Below are 22,528 nucleotides of genomic sequence, written 5' to 3' on the forward strand. Positions count from 1 at the left end.
AAAAAAAAAGAAAACCTATTTAATAAAAAAATTAGAAAAATTTTAGAACAAAATCTCTAAATTGACACTGGATAATATATAGGCATAACATGGAAATTTTTCCCTTTATACTCTATTCATTAAGTGTATGGGTGCAAACACATGTTAGTCTCCTATACATATAACAATATATCCTTAAGTTAACCACTACTGATTTTAATCATTTGGAGAACATTAAAAGTCCTTTGGTGAGCACCCATTAGATCAGTCGCACCGTCTCCTTGGATGAAGTTACCACTCGAGGTCCTGACTTCTTTCCTCATGTTCTCCCTTCTTCTGCTCTTCATCTGGGCTTTGGGAGACCAGTCCAGTGCTCCAATGTGAGTCTCTGTCTCTATCTCCATCCCTCTTCAGATGAATGATCTATGATGATATTCAAGATATTCATCAGTGTGTCTATGGGAGAAGGCCAGTTCAGGCACCCTCTCCTCTGCTGCCCAGGGAACTAGTTGGGGAAATCCCCTTCGACACCTGGGAACCCCTCTAGAGCCAAGACTGTAGCCAACCCTAAAATGGCTCCCTTGGTTAGGATAACTTCTTCCCTGCTCCCAAATCCACCCTTCATCCATCTCAATTATCCCATTCCCCCAAGCTCCCCCCAATCCTCCCCTTCTTCCTTCTCTCTCCCTATCTCCCCTTCCCCCAATCCACCCCCACCCCCCTGCTCCCAACTTTTGCCCGGTGATCTTGTCAACTTCCAATATCCAGGAGGATAACTATATGTTTTTCTTTGGGTTCACCTTCTTATTTAGCTTCTCTAGGATCACGACCTATAGGCTCAATGTCCTTTATTTATGGATAGAATCCGCTTATGAGTGAATACATACCACATTCCTCTTTTTTGGGTCTGGGTTATCTCTCTCAAAATAGTGTTTTCAATTTCCATCCATTTGCATGCAAAATTCAAGATGTCATTTTTTTCCGCTGAGTAGATCTCTAAAGTATATATATGCCACACCTTCTGTATTCATTCTTCTATTGAGAGGCACCTAGGTTGTTTCCAGGTTCTGCCTATTAGAAATATTGCTGCTATGAACATAGTTGAACAAATGCTTTTGTGGAGTTGCTGGATCCTGAGGTAGGTTGACTCCCATTTTCCTGAGAAACCGCCACACTGATTTACAAGGTGGTTGCACAAGTTTGCATTCCCACCAAAAATGGAACTTATCAAGGCCAGCTGGACTGGGTCTGAACAAGCATGTGATCAAACCGGACTCTCTGAATGTGGCTAACAATGAGGGTGAACTGAGAAGCCAATGGTAATGACACTGAATTTTGATTCTACTGCATATACTGGCTTTTTGGGAGCCTAGTCTGTTTGGATGCACACCTTCCTAGACCTGGATAGAGGGGGGCCTTGGACTTCCCACAAGGCAGGGCATCCTGACTTCTCTTAGGACTGGAGAGCAATGGGGGAGGAAAAGGGAGGATGGGAGGAGGTGGAAATGTTAAATAAATAAATTTAAAAAAAGAAAAAAAAGTCCTTTGGATAGGAAAAAATGTGTACATAAAGACAATGATGGTAGGCAGAGGCTGCTTGCTTGTTTCCGGGCCGCTCAGACCCGAATAATCACACAATCACTATATTAATTATAACACTGTTCGGCCAATGACTCAGGCACATTTCTAGCTAGCTCTTACATCTTGAATTTACTCACATCTATTAATCTATGTATCACACAAGGCTGTGGCTTAATGGTAAGAATCCAGCGTCTTTCTCCTTCAGCAGCTACATGGTGTCTCTTTGACTCTGCTCACTCTCTTTCTATATCTCTGTTCAGATTTCCTGCTTGATTTTACTCTGCTAAAACATTGCCCAAAATAGCATCTTTATTAACCAATGGTAATAAAACATATTCACAGCATACAGACGGGAATCCCACATCATCTTCCCTTTTCTGTTTAAATAAAAGGAAGGTTTTAACTTTAACATAGAAAAATCACATACACAAAACAGTTATCAAGCAAGAATTATAGTTACAATATTTAGCCTGTTTACATATGACAAATTAAGGAAAATACTCTATAATCTATCCTATCTTTGTGAGTCTAAAGTTTTATATTTAATTGTTCTTTTATCATTAACTATGGAAAACTATAACTATCTGTCTTCAATCCTCCAAAGGCCCCACAAGGATATAATATTACCTAAGTAAACAAGAAGTGTATTGTAAGCAACTTCTAAAACTCTAGAATTGACAGAGACATCTTGTTGCTTGGATAGTCACCCAACGTTCTTCTGTAGTGTTAGGGCATCCATCTTCAACCTACAGGCCCATAGTATCCAGCATACTTTTCCATGAAGCAGGATATTTGAAGATGTGTTCTGTCTTGTAAGGAAAAAGTTCATCAGTTGCTTTCTTCTTTGTCATTCAGAATGTCTAGAAGACACTTTCATGAAATAGGAACCTTGAAAAACCATCCCATATTTTAGAAAATTTAGGAGTCACATTTCTGTGGGTTCTGCATATCCAGTTCATACAGCATACCATCAAGCAATCAAGACAAGAGTAGGTTCTTGCCCAAATGGCTAGCCTTGTCACAATGAAGGCAAATTCCATAACAAGTTCCTTTAATACTCATCAACTTCTCTGAAGTAATTGATGCTGCCAGATGTAGAAACGACTCACTGTTGAGAAAAGTTTAAGTCCTTAGAATATTTTAAATGCCATATTCTGTGGTTCTTTGAAAGGGCTGAAGAATTCCTATCCACCTGAAATATATCTCTGTATATCTAGAAAACCTAACTAACATGACTACAGTTTGACTATTATATATGATCATCTATTAATACACATAATACCTTAAACAAGAGTAGAAATACATATACACAGTATAACAAAATCAGCCTTAAATATGTATCAACACACCAAGATCCATACCAATGCAAAGTATTCATCTTTATATCATATTCCCCCTTATTGTATATTTTATATATTTACTATGATCATTAATCACTTATAATCAAGCCCTTTTAAATAAAAAAAATAATTTATATTTTCATAAATAATTTGGGAACAGGGGCAAAGTTTTTTCAAAACTGCTTCCTGCTGTGGGCAGAGTATTTTATGGCTCATGGAGACCCTTTGGGGGATATTGTTCCATCAAACCACAGTAGCCAGGAAGCAATCCACAGGTTCTCATCCTCTGTGGGAACAAAAGCAAAATCTCTTTCCAATGCAACATTTACTTAGAACCAAATTGTGAAGTCAAGATACCTTTATGTTGGTTTAACATAGCAGTCCCGAGAATCAAATGTCTCTTTGCAGTAAAAAAATTCAAGCGAAACACAATAATATACATAATCTAGACTTTTCTGTATATCATTCATCTTTGAATGACTAATTTTTCTTTACACCTTTAATCTATGACTGTCTGTAGTCTTTTATATAATTTTTACTATCTTTTTAAAGACTGTTTTATTTTTAAACTATTTCTTTTTATAACTATCTATACACTTTTTCTCCTCTCTCCCAAGCCAAGATACTTTTTTTTAACACACTGTGTCTCATTTAGATGTCTTTTATATCTGAATTTGTCCTATTGTATATCTGAAATCCTTTCTGACAAGGAACATTTTAAAATGGTAAGCATCATGGTTGAAGCAGCCCTGAATGCTGACTCCACCTCTCTTGGCCTTTCAATATGACAGAGGTAAGTTTACCCCCAGCTCTGGGACTGCTGGGTTGGAGCTGTGCTCATCATCTCAACTCTGGGAAGCACAGCATGAACCCTTTTTGTCTGAAGAAAAGGTAAATCTGCCATGCAGCATGCTGCAAGGCATGAAAATATCTGTGTGTATGGTGACAGGAATCCTCCATGCTTTCCTGCTTGTACATGCCTAGCAGACCTGATCCGGCAAGTTGCTTAAGCAGAGAGTGCTGAGTGTGGTGTGCTCTCAGCTATTTTCCTCCTAATCCTGATCAGATGGACAAGAACCCGGACCCGAAGTGGGTGACAGGCCATGCTAGCTAGTTAGCCCAAGTTGATAGGGCAACATTTGTAAGTGGAAACTGCTCTTTCTTTCCTGGCTGTCCAGACCCGAATAATCACACAGAAACTATATGAATTATAACTCAACTTGGCCAATAGCTTAGGCAGATATCTGGCTAACTCTTATATCTTAAAACAAACCATTTCTATTATTCTGTGTATCACCACAAGGCTGTGACTTACTAAGGATTGGGCATCTGTTTGACTCTGCCTCCTCTCTTTCTATATCTTTGTCTGGATTTTCTGCCTGGTTTTACTCTGCTAAGCCATCTCTTCTGCCTGGCTATATGCTGCCTTACTATGAACTGAAACAACTTCTTTAATAACCAATGGTAATCAAACATATTCTTAGCATACAGAGGGGAATCAAGCATCAAATGACCTCAATGTTCAATTCTACTAATCATTATTCAGGGTTTTTATAACATCAACAAGATATGGTAGTGGACACCTGTAATCTCAGCAATCACAGGACTGAAACTGGTGAAGCCAAAATTTGATAGCTATCTAGATTACATGGTGAGCTCAAGGCCTGCCTGAGTTTTGTAAGAGACACTATCAAAGAAACAAACTCTACCAAAGGTAGTTTTATCTGTACCCCAAACTAGTATATCTATAGACTGATTTTCATGTTATAATCATAATAGTAAATCATCAAGATTAAGATATGCTAAATATGTTGTTCTAGTCCTACATGAACATTTTCATTTAAGCAACCTTTGAGGAGGTGAAGTATTGTGAGGTTATTTTTGAGTTAGTCTAGAGACTAACTCACAGCTGTCTGATAAAGCTCCCTTAAACAGAATGACACTTGCCTTGATGTTGTTTAACTTTGGTTTCATCTTGGCTAAATGAGTGTATAATTTGAGCACTTATGTCTATGTATTTTTGTGTCTGTAAAATTAACAGTCCCAAAATACAGGTTACACAAAATTCAAAGAGGAAGAAATGAGGTGGTGGTAGGGCTTACAGTAGTGAAGAAGAAAGGTTTGCAAAAGAATTGCAGAAGGCCAACAAAATGTTATACACTGCTTGGTAAACAACACAAAAGGCAGAGAAAATTTTGCATAAATTTCCAATTCAACATTTTTCTTTACTTTTTGTGGTGGTTTTTAATATGTATGGCCCACAAAGACTCATGTGTTTGAAAGCTTTTTCACTAGGGAGTTCGGCTATTTTTTTAATTGATTTTATTGAGCTATACATTTTTCTCTCTGTTCCTTCCCTTCATCTCCCCTCCCCTTCAACCCTCTGCTACTATTAGAAGGTGTGGCCATGTTCAAAAAGGTGTGGCCTTTTTGGAGGAAGTATGTTATTGGGAGTGGGCTTTAATGTTTCAAATGCTCAAGTTAGGTCCAATGTCTCTCTTTTCCTGATCCCTGCTGATAGAGATGTAAAACTTAGCTATTCTCCAGCACTATGCTTGAGTGAGTGACACCATGCTTCCCATAATGATGATAATGGAGTAATTCACTGAGTCTATAAGCCTTTTAAAGTGTTGCCATGGTCATGGTGTCTTCTCTTTGTAATAACAGAACACTGACTAAGAAATTGTCTATTTTCAATTTTTTATTTGAAATTTATATATTTAACCAAGATTCTCTATAGAGGACTGAATAAGCATGGGATAAAACTGGACTCTCTGAACATGGTGGACAATTAGGGCTAATGAGAAGCCAAGGGCAATGGCACTGGGTTTCTATCCTGCTGCATGAACTGGCTTTGTGGGAGCCTAGCCTGTTTGGATGCTCATCTTCCTGGACCTGGATGGAGGGGGGAGGACCTTGGACTTCCCACAGGGCAGGGAATCCAGACTGCCCTTCAACTCGAGAGGGAGGGGGAATGGAGTGGGTGGAGGGGGAGAGTACTGGGGGAAGGGGAGAGGAGTGGGAGGAGAGGGAGGGAAATGGAAGGAGGGAAGAAGGCAGAAATATTTTCAACAAAAAAATAAAGAAAGAATAAATTTAATTGCTTAGAGGTGTGTATTGCCTTTCATTACATACTTAGAATATATTTTGTTGTCGTATTTCTACAGAACGTTTATCGGTTAGATATGTTTCACAGTGACAGTGTAGCAAATGAGTAAGATAATAAATCTATGTTTACACTTTGGACAAACTATCTTTTCTCCTACAAAAGTATGAATTTCTATTACTACATCAAGAAACTAATGTGCTGCCAGGTATGGTGGAACACATTTTCAATATGGAATCAGCAAAATTAGTTGTTGAAGATCAGCCTTGACAACATGAGGCCATGTCTCATAAATAAATAAGCAAGGAGATAAATGGTATGAGAGACACAGGAAGAATGTAACTGTGTTTTCCTTAAGAAACTAGGCAGATCTAGTATTTATCTAGTGAGATCTTTGCATTATCTCCACCAAAATAATAACTAGATTATAAATTCCCTCATGGAATGACTATGACATTGTAGCTTGCCTAATATATATTTCATTCAAAGTACATGGAGTTACTTGTATTCGTTGAATATGGTGTAGCTTTTCTTGCTAGAAATTCTTATGGTACCAAGCTAGTCTTTGTGGCAGATAAATTCTATGTAGATACATTGAAGTAAATTTTAGCATCAGAGTTATATTCAGGCTACTCCTTAAGCAATATTACACGGTTCTGCTTGAAAAGGTCACGATCCTGTTTAGAAAAGAACAAGTAGTTCAGTGAGTCTATAAGCCTTTTAAAGTTTAGGGGACCATAGCTCCCCTAAATTAACTAATCGATTCCAGAAATAGGAATGTTAGCTGTGTGTGGGCTGTGGTGGTACCCCTATTTATTCTCAGCACTAGGGAGACAGAGGCAGGCAGATCTCTGGGACCTTGAGAGGTCAGTCTGGTCTTTACATGAGTTCCAGGACAGCAAGATCTACACAGAGAAATGCTGTTTCAAGAATAAATAAATAAATTAGAATGTCACTTGCAATTAATCCTTTAAGCCAATGAGTTGTTATGTCTATAGCCCAAAAATGTCTCAATTGCTTATGTAACAAATAGCAACAATTTGAAAGCAATTCACAGACTATGACAATACATGTTACATATTCAGACTGAATCTAATGAGCTACCATAGATACACAGAATTGATATGACTTGTAATTTTTCAAATATCAACTATCTTTGGAACTCTTGTGGTATTTAAGATCTTATTGTTATCATTTATTTAAAAACGGCAGGAAAGAGTCACACCATACAACAAGGCACTCATGAGAATTTTATATGAAAAAGAGAGAGAAGAGGGCAGAGAGGCGGAGCAGAAACCAATCCCCGGAGATAAGAACAACGGAGGAGAAAAAGAGAGAGAGAAAGAGGGGGGAGAAAGAAAAAAATCGATGAGAGGTGGGTAAGGCCCACCTTTTAAAAGGGAACACAGTGTATGTGCAAAATAGGTACTCTTAGTGGCTGGAGACATATCCTGTCAGGACCCCAAGGGCAGGCCAGCACAGATGGCTGAATTCTAACATTCCTCCCTTTTGCTTATCATAAAAGACAAGGAATTAGAAAGGGGTAGCAGATGAGGCAAGGATGAGGAATCCGTGATCTCAAGACTGTTTCCGGCTGACTTGGGAAATGTCTATCATCTTTTGGGAAGCTGAGAAAGCTGGGGTCCTGTCCATATCCTTGGGTAGCTGGCTGCTGCACTTCACTGTCCATGCTTTGAGGGACCTTTCGGTGCCTCTTGGAACTGGAAGGATGCTGTTGGAGGTGAACTCAAATCAATTATCTGGAACACACTAGAACTGAAAGTACCTGTTCCTTTTTCATCCCTGTTGCATCACCTTGACGCCCTCTTTCTAGTCGACATACCAGGAGACACAGGTGGTTAATTTCTGATGACAGTCAATAGTAAAAAGTGAAACAAAAAAAAAATTGCACCAAACTAGTATGATTGTCTCCTGAGGAAGGCAAGGAAATGTGATGGGAAAGATCACCAGGTCGAAATGGAAACAGAAATTGAGTAAAAGAAAGTGAGAACCAGTGTGTGCCGAGCAAGAGGAAGTTGACTTCCTCAGCCTCGCAAGTTGCAGCAAACAAACAGGACAATTATAAAGGGAGAGCAGATAGAAGGAAAAAGAAAGTGGAGAACTCTTTCTCAGTTTCCCGATTGTCTGATCCAGGGAATACTGAAGCCAAATTTGATTTGAAAGGGGTGGTCAGTTGGTCTCTAAAAGGCATTCCAAATGGGAGTAAAGTGGTACAGACAATAACAAAATTCCCATGAGTGTCATAGAGAAGAACCAAGAGGCTGTAATTCCTAGGGTCCCAGGAATTCAGAGGATCACACTAAGTAGGCACAGTCTGTCCCATGCATTATCACACAGGAATAGGGGCCAATGGCTCTGAGTCAGACAGAGACATAGTTGCCTGGAACCGGGACTTTGAGAAAATCCAGAAGACAAAGAGAGGACCGTCTTCAAGAAATGAAACCTCACATCCAGGGGAATGGTCAGAGGCATGTAACGCTACCAGAGACCCAATTGCCAGTATTGAATGGAAGACAAAGCTGCCAGTGAATGAGAAAGCAGAATTGTTGCAGGTGGAAGAGAGGTTCTGTTCTGTGGGGTGGAGCAGGTGGTTAGGGTCCCAGCATAAAATGATTGGTGGACCCTGCCACTGAGCAAACATGCTGCATGCATCAGGTCTACTGAGGGAGAGGGAATGCAGAAGAATGAAAGGGTGATACCTCTTTCCATTTATCAGATCTCTGGCAGAATGTTGCAAAGGTTCCATAAAATATTGGGTTATAGAGTGCAGGAAAGCAGCCATTTGGATTGGTCTGACTGAAAAAGTAGATGCACTTCCCATGAGTGAGTTAGAGAAATAAGATCCAAACGTCTGCAATTCTTAGTATCCCAGGAATTCAGAGAGTATCAGATTAAGTAGTCACAGGTTGTCCCATGCATCATCACGCAAAGAGAGCTCTGAGCCTGAGAGAGCCATGTTTGCCTGGTACCAGGAAATGACAAGGCCAAAAGGTAGGAAACCATGCCTGAGAGAAGAGAAATGGATCACTCATGGGAAATAGTCAGAGGTGGAGAAGAAGGGGGCTCACCAATCATGTTGATGTTGGATGGAGGCTCCCAGTTCTCTGTTAATTGGAGCAGTGAGGCTGTCGTATGTGGACCAGGTTCTAGGGTCCCGGTGTACCTCAGGACTCCAGGAGAGCCTACCCAGTCCCAAAGCACCAATGGTGTTTATTTAAAAATGACTGGAAGAACACACAACATACAACAGAGCTCACATGGAAAGTTTATTGGAAAAGAGAAAAAAGGCAGAAAAAGATGACAGAGAGAGAGAGTGCAGAGAGAGGCACAGAGATGGATCCCTGGGCACAAGAGTGACAGAAGAGAAAGGGGGGATAGGCAAGGGGCACCTTTTAAAAGAGAACATAGCAAAAGTGCACAAGAAGTGCTTTTGTAGCTGCAGCTGAGAACATGCATAGCCTGTCAGGCCCCCAAGGGCAGCCCAGTCCAGTTTCCCGAATACCAATCCTTGCTCTTTCAGACAATCAGATGTCCAAATAAATTTAGAATGGATTCCTGGGGCATCATTAATTTATAAGTATAATCTTGCTGATTGGCAACAAATGTTGGTCTCATTGAAACTGTTGCTCCATTGATGTGATGTTGGTTATAGCTGGAGACTGACTGCTTAGATCTAGCAACTCACGGAGTAGAGAGAATAACTTTAGGTAGTTTTAAATCTAACAACACAAAGATAGAGGATCTTATATTAAAGGCTAGAAGATGGTTTTTGCTCAGATAGTGATTTTTGCCTAAGATGTTTAATATTTCTATTTTAATATTCATGTTTCCAATGTGAAATTTTATTACCATCAAGCTAAAGTATTTTGTACAAAAAATAGTTTAAAATGTTTGTTTCAGTTATTTATTAAAATTACAAATATTTTATTTTGTAAAGAAGGAGTGAATTAAAGAGTCTTCATAAGCTCTATGATGATTCATATTTCTCATGGGAATGAAAATGTACAGCTCTTAGTGCTTGATGATAAAATTAATGCCACTTAGTAGAACCAAGTGTTTAAATATTATAACTTCACATAAAGCTTTATTATTGTTTCATATATACTTTTAAAATCATTAGCATGGTTCGGCTTTTGAAAGGTCATGGATAGTTTGTACCTATAGGACTATTTTCTTCCATTCTGATAGCTAATAGCAGGTAGAAGTGAAATTCTATAGAAGAGTCAGGCATTGTGGTGACATGTCTGTAATTAGAGCATTTGGGAAGCTGATGCAGGGGGATCAAAAATTCAAAGACAGCCTGGGTTATGTAGCATTACTCTTTCTCAAAATAAAGATAGCAAAAAAAAAAACCCACTCTATTAAATAGGGTACTGTGGAGTAAGGCAAGCCATGAAGGTTTCAGAGTAGATTATTATATAACGTTACTAATAGATGAGCTATGAATTTCTCAGAGAATGTGTCTGAGTTCATGACTAATAGTATTTACAATCCAAAGGAAAAAATAAAGAGTTGGTTATTTCTTTTGTTTGGTTGTTTTATGAAATAGGCTTATTTAGCTAAATTCAATAAGTACATTCAAATGAATGTGCATGCAATTGAAAATTTCACATCTCTGAAGGTTCCACATTAATAAGCATTCATTCACAAGTGTTTTGTCATTTAAATATTATGTTAATTTTTTGTAATTGGATTCTTCTTCAATGTTGGAAAACTTTCTTAACTATACTAAACATTTCCTTAGAGGTATTGTTACACATTCTAAAATTCCTTTGTGCTCAGGTATTAGTGTTTGAATTGTCAACACTGAGCGTAGTTAAAATTAAAAGCCTTCTGTCAGAAAAATGGTTTTGAAGGAAGAAGGAACTTAAAACACTCTTTCTCCCCCACTAGAAATTCATACAGATAAATACCTTTATTTTCCTCCTAGACCTGAACGTACATGACAAATTGGCACAACTTAAAATGAGAATTGAAGGGGATGAGACTGTGATGGAGAAAACTTGATATTGAAAGGCTTATTATTAGCCCATACAGGATTTGTGTCTGTCTCTTCAGTCTCTGTGAGCCCCTATGAGCCCTGCTTAGTTGATTCTGTGTCCTGTGTTCTCCTGGTAGCATCCTCCAGCCTTTGACTCCTACAATCCCTTCTCTACTTCAAGTCCTCTGCATATAACTTATGGTTGTATAGCTTGTTGTTCTTGTGAACTCCCAACAATGCGAGTGTGTGTGTGTGTGTGTGTGTGTGTGTGTGAGAGAGAGAGAGAGAGAGAGAGAGAGAGAGAGAGAGAGAGAGAGAGAGAGAGTATTCTCTGACTCTTTTGCTTGCCACTTGGGACAATTTTCCTCCTCCTACTGGGATGGCATGTCTAACCTTGATATGTATGTTTGTGCCCAGTCTTATTATATCTTGTTAGGCCTTATTCAGTGAAAATCCCTGAGATGCCTGTTCTTTTTTTTTTTTTTCTTTAAAGAAAGACATAGAAGGAGGTGATCTGGGAGAGAAGGGGAGATGGGGAAGGTACTCGGATAACAGGAGGGAGAGGAAAGTGCGGTCAGCAGGTAATGAATGAGAGAAGAATAAAAGTTAAAAAGGAAAAAAAAGAAAAGAAAGGCTTATTATCAATGTGGCATTGGTGCATGCCTTTAATCCCAGCATTGGTGAGGAAACTGCAGTTCTAAGTCAGCCTGGTCTAGAGAGCGAGTTCCAGCACAGCTAGGAGCTTTACATGGAGAAGCCCAGTTTGAGAAACAAAAAAGTAAAAATAAGTTATTAGTCAAGATCTGACATAAAAACGTAAGCTGAAAATAATTCATATAATTAAACAACAAATTTCATAAGCAACCTTGCACTGACAAATCAGTCACGTGAATACCAACATGTTTTTGAAGTTAAAGACTCAAAATATTGTCAAGTGGCTTTGCAAATAAACATTGGCTTAAGATGTTTCACAACAATGAAATGGATATCATAGTAATTAATCTCCTTATGGTAAAGCTAGGTCAAACTTCATCAAAAGGTCAACTAATATTGAACAGGACATTTGCTCATGAATTTGCTGCATTAGAATTTTGCTATTCTGAAGGTCAAAGGACATAATCATTTTCAAAAAATGCATGGAGCAAGACATTTTTACATTTTTTCTAGAAAATTTGGGCCTTAGTTCATTTAAATGTATACAATAAAACCAAACCTCTGTCCTATATTTATTAGCATTCTAATAAATTATTCATGATTGTAATATTTATGTAGACACCATTTTGCTTGTATGATTGATTTGGCTTAACCTACAAATTAATGTGCTCCTCCTCAACCTTTGCAATTCTATATGCCACTACTCTTTCCTTCGAAGTGTCCTGAAATAGCATCCTAGCTGATCTCCCTCTTATGTTCTTGTCCCCTTCTATCTGCTCTATTAACAGCATTTGAAACAACCTCTCTGAAAGGTCAATTAAATCATCTCACCTCTTCATTAAAACTAGTCTGATTCTACTAAGAGTCAATTCTGATCCTTTTATCTTGATATATATATATATATATATATATATATGGAACATGCCTTTCTTTCTAATTTCAACTCTATTTTGATTTAGTTTCAGACAAGCTATCTCTGTCTTAGCCTTGTATATAATCTAAGCTGTCAACCAAAGTGCCTATTTATTTAAGGCTCTGTCTGCCTCTTATCTTACTTTCTTTTGCTTCTGCTTCCATTTTATGAACAGTTAGATATTTGTTACTTACTCACTACATCATTCAAGTGGTTTTACATTCATTTATTCAGAAGTCAATGACTTTTAACTGAGAGAAAACATGTCCTTCTGCTGTATTCTGTTTAAAACACGCTGCATATTCCATTTGACTATCCCAAAGATTCCTGGTCCTATTCAAACAATAATAATTTATAACATCTCCATCATAAGCCTTCTAATATTCTTCCTCTGGATAAAAGGTATTTCTAAACATACAGTGGTTCAAAGAAAACACCTAAGAGGTATAACTTGAAGATAAAGTTACAATAATAACTCATTGCCTGATATGATGTTATTTATGAGGTTGATAACATTTGTTTCTCCTGTTGAGCTGCACACTCAGAACTTAAACAATTTTCTCTAGATGTCTCATATTTTTATAAATATATCACATAGAAATTCTGAAAGGCAAGTCTTATCTTTGTCTCTTATTCATCTAGCACCTTTAAAGATATGGCTAGAATTCCATACTATCTTCCAGTTGCTGAGTGCTTGATGGATCTTATGTATTGTGATCAGTTATTTACTTTCTTACCTTGCTTTAACACTCACTATTTCTATGATGTAAGTATTTTATCTTCAATTTTACATATGAAGAAGCTAAAACCAAGGCAATATAACTTGTCTATGGCCATATAGGTAGAAGGGAGAATTTGAATTGCAGCCAAAACTTGCAATGCTCAGGGTAGCATGCCATTCATATGTTCTCTTAGAATTAATTTGGACAGCAAAGGAAAAAGATCACCACTCCGATTATAGTGTCCAAACAAGGCAAAGTTTTTGATTGAGCGGGCATACTAGTCACAAAATTAGAAGAAACACACCAGGGCAGGAAATACACTTGGTTTTTATTCCAGTGCAGGTAGTAACTGTGTCTTTCAAGATTTGTTAGTCACCCCCCCCCCAAAAAAAAAGAAATGGTTTAGACAGAAAGCAGTCGATGAAAACTCTTAAAGATTGTTATGAGATGCTGAAGTGTAATTCTTCACAGTTTATGGCTTCTGGTGGGGCAGAGAGTAAGGAAAGACTTGGTTTTCTTTAAGGGCTTAGCCACTGTGTGTTTGACCATACTCCAGTGAGTATATGGGCAAAACAAAATGGACTTGGTAGATATTTCTTTTCTTCCTCTTTTTATTGTTGTGGGAGAGTTCACAAGGACAGGTGTGGACCAGGTTTGGGAAATGAGTATGATAAGGATGCATTATGTCAAATTTCCAAATAATCAATAAGAAATATTATATTGGGAAAAAAACAAAATGAAAACCAACAAAGCAAACAAAAAATCTGAACAAAAGAAATGAAGGAAACCAAGAAATGGTTGGTCACTTAAGTCATTTAAATCCTAAGACTCGAGCAGAACCTTTGTATGAATAAAATACTTACCAGGTTAGGGACAGTTTAAAACATTTTAATAAAGATTTTACAAGGTGAAAGAGATAAAAATATTTGCACAGAAGTTTCATAAAGTGGGGAGAGAGAAAAAGATTTGAATTCATTGTCCTAAAAGAAAGTTTTATGGATTTATCAAAAAGGCTAATATTTAATGTTTCTTACATGCTCCATGTCTAAAATCCCTGGGAATACATTCCTCCCTCCTTGGTGTTACTAGAATTGTGGGGCCCTTTGTGGTCTGCAAATGATACAGAGGAAATCAAGGTCCCCTACTGGGGATCTTCGTCTCTTTAGTAAAAGATTTTATAAATGGACTCAAACACAAGCCCAGAAACTACTTTATTAGTGTTTAAAAAAGGAAAAAACCCTAGGGCAGAAAAACTGAAATTTTCAGCAGCTACCCAGAGGAAGAGAATGGAAGGGAGAAGAAAAGGCATGCAATTTAAGGTGTCACAGAGGTCAGACACAGTGGAAAGGCAGTCACGTGGTGGAAAAGGAGGCTTTAGAAAAAGCATAAGGAAGCCCAAAGTGTATAAGGAAAGCATAGTTTGAAAAGAGATACAACGATAAAAAGATTATACTGTTTTCAAAGCAGGCCAATTTACAAGCTACAAGATTTTGGTGCAGTAGCAATCCTTTGGCACAGTAAACTAGTCAACCAAGTGTTGCAATTCTGGGAAGAAAATGTGTGGTGTCTCATTAAAGAAGTGGTTATTCTGTGTATCTTTGTTGCACGGCTTAAGCTGTGGCCACCTTTCCTGGGGTGGTCTCTGGGCCAGATGATTGAACCCACCACCCTACTAGAATATTAGATCTCTTCCTAAGCCTGAGATTTCATTTTCTTGACCAGAGGTAATTTTTGCTCTAATCCTGGAACTAGCTCTGTAGACCAGGCCGGTCTCGAACTCACAGAGATCCACTTGCCTCTGCCTCCCGAGTGCTGGGATTAAAGGCGTGCGCCACCATCGCCCGCAGTTTAGAACTTTTTATCTTTTCGATATGACAGTGAAAATACACAAGGAAATCTGTGACCCTTAGTCTACAGTCAAGTCAGCCTAAACAATGCCAGGGATAGTCACTGTTGTGTACTGTAAATATGATATTGTTCTTGAGTTAAAATCTGCTAAGATGGTAATTGGTGATCTTGGCTACATAGGAAAATCCCCAGGCACCACTCAAGATCAGTTAAAGCAGGATCCTTGCAGGTAGAGACCTAAGACTGCGCATTTTATAAGTGTCGCTTTAGAGACTGTACTATGTGATCAGGCTTGGGAAAAATTCCTGAAGTCTAAATGTTTACATATTAGATTCAATTTCTAGTTCAGTTTCCCAGAAATAATAATGTATAACTCAAGATGTATGTTATACATATATATCTTTCACACATACCATTATGTCATACTCAGTAATTGCCTCTGTGGTTTTCCAACTTAAAATGTAGTTTGTAATTTCCAATGTCAACATACAGAACATTATTATTTTGTTGAATGTCAGTATTAAGCTATAATATAAGAACACTGTAATTTATCTAAATATACTATAGCACATAAGATTTAATTTATTCCCTATGTTTGTTATTATAAACATATTTTAGTGTATATAATATTACAGTACAAAGAATACATAAATCTTAGTAATAACTTCAGTGTAGAAGTGGAAAAGGTCCTTACGTACTTAGAAAAGATAGAATGAGTCACATAGCTCTCAAAGGCATTTTATTTGTTTGAGTAACCTTAGGGTTATTCACATGTCTCTTTTGTGTATAGTGTCATTGCAGAAATTGCCATTTTAAACTCTAAGCATTTCAGTCGATTTAGAAACAATCATTTTAGAATTTAATGTGATATGCGATGCACTTTAAGTCTTAAAATATACATACTGAAATCTGTATCTATAATGTCCTTAATTTTCAAAGAACATATCAAGTATAAAGTAAATGGAGCAGCTTCTAGAAGGATCCATATTAAGGAGAGAAATTTGATATTGCCATACATTATTGGAATCGTACATATAAGTGGGATTCTGCCCCCCCAAAAATTATTGGAGTTTTTAAGGAACTAACTGCAAAGCTAAGTGTTAAGAGAAGACTTTATTCAATTTGAATACTGAGTGTACCCTATTTGAAAACAAATACATGATTTTATATGGTTTTGGATGACAAAAGCATATGAAGAAATATAATAAATAGACAAGCAATAATATTATAGTGCTGAGTCCCATGTTGTGGTTGCAATCAATGTTTTGATAAGATAAGAAAGATATTTTAAAAGGTAAATCTAGGAGGGAAGGAATACATGTTTAAAATCTACATTGAGCATTCAGCTCTAATACATAATAAAGGAAATGACAGAGCTAGTTAGAGGTGGAGAGAGCAGAACCAAATGAGTGATATTAAGTGCAGAAGTAACAGAGAGAAAAGAAAATAGATGAAACCCAATTTATGGTCTATGTAACTTCAGAGATATTAGTATTTTGCCGAATTATTTCTCATTGGATTGTATGTGCCCCAAGATGAAAAAAGATCTTTCATTTTTACTTTATTCATAAATATGTAACTATCAGACATAATTTATATCATAAATAACTTAGATGATATTTAAGGCAGTTGGGTCATATTTTAAAAATTCTTTCTCATTTAAAAACATTCTTCAACATACTTATATTTTGAATTGTAAGTAGTTTTTTTTCAGGTAGTATATTCTGATTAAGGTTTTTCGTCACCTAACTCTTCCAGACCCTCTCACTTCCCCACACAAATCCGTCCCCTTTCTTTCTCTCTTTCCTTAGAATACAACAAACATCTAAGACATGATAATAATAATGAAAATAAGATAAAATAAAAACAAACCAGAATATGACAAAACAAATAGAAAAAAGGAACCAAAGAAAAAGAACACCACATTCACAAATGCTGAGACACACATTCCCCCATGCAGAAAGCCCTAATACAAAATTGAAAATGACAATATATAATAAGTCAAGTATTCATGAAGTAAAAAAATAATGCCCAGGCAAAGTATTGTGAGACACAGAGCCTCTAAAAATACCATTGAGTTCATTTTCTTTTTTGGCTATCTACTCCTGGGCGTAGGGACCTAGGCAGGCCCGGTTGGAGAACCCTGGTCAAGATGTGGCTCTTGCCACCACCGCCCCTTTACTATCTGGCTTCAGTCTTAGGTTCTCCTTTTGGCTGGCACCTTTTCTTTCTCTTAGCATAAGATTTCGGGTGAAATTACCGGTTTTTAAGAGTCCATCATGTCAATAGTCAGATTGTGAGACACAAGTGTCTCTTTAGTGTATCTTCACTTCTGCCAAGCTCATTATGGTAGAAATTTTATTTTAGTAGTTGTGTATTAAGTTCTCTGTGTAATGTGTAGAGTCTCACAGCAACAATTTACTCCGAATCCAGGAGTACCTATCATCTAATTCCATGGTGTTGAATTCCTTTCATGAGACTCTAGCACAAAAATTCTGATTTGTTTGAAGCAAGGCTAGAGATGTTATTTATCTAACAGGTTTATCTGCTTTCAGTTACATTGGTCTAGCCTAATCTTTTGAATTATTTCTAGATAGTGGAGCTGTAGCTGTAGTTTTAAAATTATGTTCATAATATGTGTATCTATGTCTGTATGTAAAGGGAATTATTAGTTTTGATAATCTGGAAATATGTACATTATAGTATTATCTTACAAAGATTTATGATGATTTTACTGCAAAAATTAATACAAAGATTGGTCAAAATACAAAATTACATATTAAAAAATGCAAAATATCAATATAACTCTACATTGTCAGATTACTATGTAAGGCCTATTTTATGAATTTTTATAAATCTGAAACTTAACCACTTACACTTTCTTGGGAAGATACAATGTAGAAAACAAATAAACTGATGTGACAAATCCTAAATAATTATCTTTCACACCAGTCCAATTTACTGTACACATTTTTCTACACTATGCATATGTATCTGAGCATTATTAGAGCATTTTCCTGTAATACCTTCCGAGGATCTATGGACAGGTAGAAAAGATCTATGGAATTCTATCAAAATAGTTGTTCCTTATGTTATTATTTTGCACATTATTATATGGAATTCGGTTTTATGATGGGTATTATTTCAGAGTATTATCTCTCATTAGGCAATTTCAAAAGCACTTAAAATTTTTATTTCTAAATTGTGGCCACAGTTAGAAATTGCATTTAATTATGTATGTTGAGAGTTATAAATTCTAAATTGCCTTTCAGACCCTGTAGTTTAACAAGTTACAATTTTGAAAGTTTTTTTTTACAATTTAAAACAACTACTTTCAAAGTGTCAAACTTTTTAAGAAAGGAAATTATTGTTAAAATGTACACTAGTTCATTTATCTTCTATAGTCTTTGACCTTAAACAGAACTGTGTTAAGAAAAAAGGTCATCTTCTACAGTGGATACAAATATTTAGGAGTATAAATTTATATCACTTTTTGTAATATGCATTTTTCTGAGTTTAAAGTTTAAATGTTAACATTCGTTATGACATAATTATACTACGATATAGAATAATCCATTCTGAGTTGAATCAGAGCTTTGATTAGGAGCCTAGGGATGTAGCTCAGTAAGGGATGTAGCAAGTAAGAAGAGTTGCTGTGCAAGCATGAGGATCTGGGTTGAAATACCAAGCACTGATATAAAATCAGTTGGTAACTGCACTTATCTATAACCCCAGCATTAAGGGTCAGAGAGAGAAGGATCCAAGGAGCTTGCTGTTCTACCAACTTAGCAGAAATATTAAAGCTTCTGCTTACTGAGACACCTAGCCTCAGGGAGTAAGGATAAATGTGAGAGAGGAAATCGTGAAAGTTATACTTCTCTGGCCTTCACATACACACATATGGGTGAAAACAACTATGTCCTCATGTGTATGTATCACACAAACAGGCGTGCACACACACACACACACACACAAATGTGTAAGAACACAGTAATTACTATTTAATTGTTTTTCCAAAAATATAATTTGAATATGTTAATTTTTGTAACAAACATGTTTTCTTTGAAATAGGAAGAGTATACTAACTCCCATACACTTCAGACATATTTACAGCAAATAATTTCATCTTTTGGGTATAACTGAAGATTATTGAATAAAATGTTTAATTCTTGATAGTTTTAATAAAAAACCTTATTTTCCATTTCTTTGCTTTTTCTTCCTTATGTGATACTTTGGCCAAGCACTCAAAGAAAATTTATGTGGAAACTTCCTTTGTTTCATTTTTTATATATAAGATTGGATTTATTTAGATAAGAAACATGATATTGAAGTATTCCTTATGAATAATTTTAAAAAGGAATATAGGATCACAGAGACTGTGGACTGGAAGTTTCCTTTCTCTACTTGCAACTTCTTCTCCTCTTCCTCATCCTCTCTTCCACCTTGAGACAGGATTTACTGCATAGGCCAGGCTATATTCTAACTTGAAACCTCCCCTTTAGATGCTCAGTCCTGGGACTGCATGTCCATGTCAGCATGCCTGCGTTGCATGCGCTGTTTGCAAATTCACAACCATTCCAACCTCCCAATTTTCATTTTTATGTTTATGATTACTGTTTGTATCTGTATATTTTTGCTGCATCTACATATTTGCAGTAAACACTTTTAGATTATTAAATGAACCTTGAGAAAAAATACCATGTAAGACATATTTCAACTTAAGGCACATCCACACATGTACACATACACACACATACACACACACATGCATACATGTAAGAACACTGAGCTTCTCTGAATTAAAGATTATATGGTATCATGATGATCACAGTGCCCAGAGATTCCGTTTTTTTTTTATTCTTTAGCAATGAAAGTCTTTCCAACAAAGTTTAACACAAGGAAGACTCTGCCATAAAAAGTAAACTAAAATTAGAACCTCTAGATTGAAACAAGGAATTTAGTCCAGTTTCAGATCCACTGATACACCTCAACGCTTTCGCTTTTTATAATGTAACTGGGCAACAGAGAACTGAAGGGGCTTCTTCAAATTTACTTGACTTAATTATGTTAGACTCAGTATGCTAATCGAGAAAATTCTGCTTTAGCATTATGCTTAAACAGTTTCTATGATACAATACTGCATAAAGATAGGACCCTAGAATAAAAAAATACGGTTAATAGTGCAGCCAATAAGTTCAAAATAGAAAGCCAATGATGATTGGACAAATATTAAAATGAAGAAATTGCTCTCAATACATATGAGAACAATTCAGAATTCAGATTTTTTTTTATTTTATCAGATAGTATACTTTTCATGTTGCTCTAAAAATCTAGAGTTTTTGAAATGTCCTGTAATTACACTATTTAAGAACCTCATAATTTGGATATTTTAAAGCATTTCATCTATTGATTAAACTCAACCTTTGAGAATAGTGACATATATATATATATATATATATATATACTAAGTGATCAATGTGTATTTGGCAACTAATTTATAAATGGGGTTGTGTTTCAGTTCAGGACTATGTACAAATGTGACAAAGATATACTTTGAGTTTGAATAAGTTCAGTGGCTTCCAGAGCAAATATTTTGTTTTATCTATTAGAGAAGCAGAAAGCTAGTTTAACCTGTTTCACTAGATGCTCAGGGCCCAATAAGCTCAAATAAGCCAGGATCCTAATTTTATGTTTTAGTCCATAGTGCCTTCTTTGCATCTCCATTTTTCTAAGCAGAAATGCATGAAGAATGGATATATCTTTAAAAAAGTAAACATTTGCTCAAAGCATGTTTCTTCATGTAAATTATTTTTACTAAGGTCTAAATGCAGGCTGAAATAGAGTAAAAACATGACTGTAAGAATGGTGATTCAGAGAAATTTCACTCTTGAATTATGAACAGAAATCCTTAGCATAATTCTCCAGTGGACTATGTGATGATATTAAATATCATGTTAAACATGAATATGCTTCATTTCCTTGACAGCCATTTTATACTGGCAGAAGAATATAGTGAGATTCTCATTACATTATCATTTACTGCTAAAAGTACAGGAAGGTTCAGAGATGAAGACTAATTAGAAATCTGGTTGCTACTAAGCCATTGCACTAAGCATACTAAACCAAGCTTATGCTCTCTTAATATTTATTAACACATTTTTACTGATTGCAGAGAGGAAAGAAATGGAAATTACTTGTTTTGAAATTTAAAATGGAAAATTTTTATAAGACCCCCCCAAAAAAAACCCTTTGGCTGCATCAAGTTCTACAACTTGAGTTGTAATACTAGATTACAAAGATTCAATGTTGTTAAAGAACACAGGGACTGCACGGTATTAGATGAAAGCTGGGTAGTCAGATGGAACAGAGAATAGATGGTTTCCAATGGTAATATAGTTCATAGATTGCAACTCTCAAACCAACTATGTCATTTACTTTTTACAAAATCTGCTTGTGGTTCAGTGTGGCAAGGCCCTCAATTACAATCTCAAGTATAACAGAAAGAAGGAAGGAAGAAAATATTCTCATTTTTTAAAATTGTACTACATTTTATCTGATAGATATTGACCTTAGCTATCTTAATTATTAGAAATAATGCTGCAAAATGTGGGAGTAAGAGTATATCCTAAACATATAAAATACAGTTCCTTTCTATTAATAAAACAGGCAAAGACAAACAAACAATAAATGAATTCACTTCAATGTTGTATTTGTTGCTTTTTATCTATGTGATAAAATGCTGTAAATAAAGAGTTTATTTGGTTTTATAGTTCCAGAAGGGGCATCTATAATGGTGGAGGAAGCATGAGCAGGCAGCCAAAGCACGACATTGAACAATCACATCTTCTACCACACAGACAACTATTAAAGGAGGGGCTTTAAACCCTCAAAGCCTGATTTAAGTGATAGACTGCACCTCCTAAAAGTTTCATTACCTCCCCCAAACAGTGCCACCAACTAGAGACTAAATGTTCTTTGAGGGCATTGCTCATTGTCCAAACTACTAGAGATGTATAACATAAAAATGTCAGTATTACTTACACAGTCTAGAGAGATAGTTATTATAAGTCCATGTTCCCTGGTATATCGCATGGTGACATCAGATATAATACTACATATTTTAGACTTGCTAAAATGCATTTTAATATTCTCATCACAAAAGTGATAACTTGATCAAATGATCGGTATGTTAATTAGTATGACTAAGTTTTTGTGATGCTTACAAAAATGGAGGCACCATATTATATTCAACAAATATGCACAACTGTTACTCATCAGTTCAACGTTAAAACATATATTCCAAACCTGGTGGTGGTGCCTCAGTACTCGGGAGGCACAGTCTTCCTGATCTCTGTGAGGTATAGGTTAGCCTGGTCTACAGAA

At 36.3% G+C, this 22,528-nt stretch overlaps 1 protein-coding gene and 1 pseudogene across 1 annotated transcript in view; one reads left to right on the top strand and one right to left on the bottom strand.

The window, feature by feature from the left end:
* Positions 1-22,528, top strand: part of LOC101982181 (dystrophin-like) — a 681,579-nt gene that overhangs the window by 284,150 nt on the left and 374,901 nt on the right. The gene's annotated exons all lie outside the window — the stretch shown is intronic.
* The window catches only part of LOC101981623, a 58,353-nt pseudogene that overhangs the window by 9,843 nt on the left and 25,982 nt on the right, over positions 1-22,528 (bottom strand).

Source organism: Microtus ochrogaster, unplaced genomic scaffold (assembly GCF_000317375.1).
Source record: "Microtus ochrogaster isolate Prairie Vole_2 unplaced genomic scaffold, MicOch1.0 UNK71, whole genome shotgun sequence".
In the NCBI taxonomy this organism is placed as follows: Eukaryota; Metazoa; Chordata; class Mammalia; order Rodentia; family Cricetidae; genus Microtus; species Microtus ochrogaster.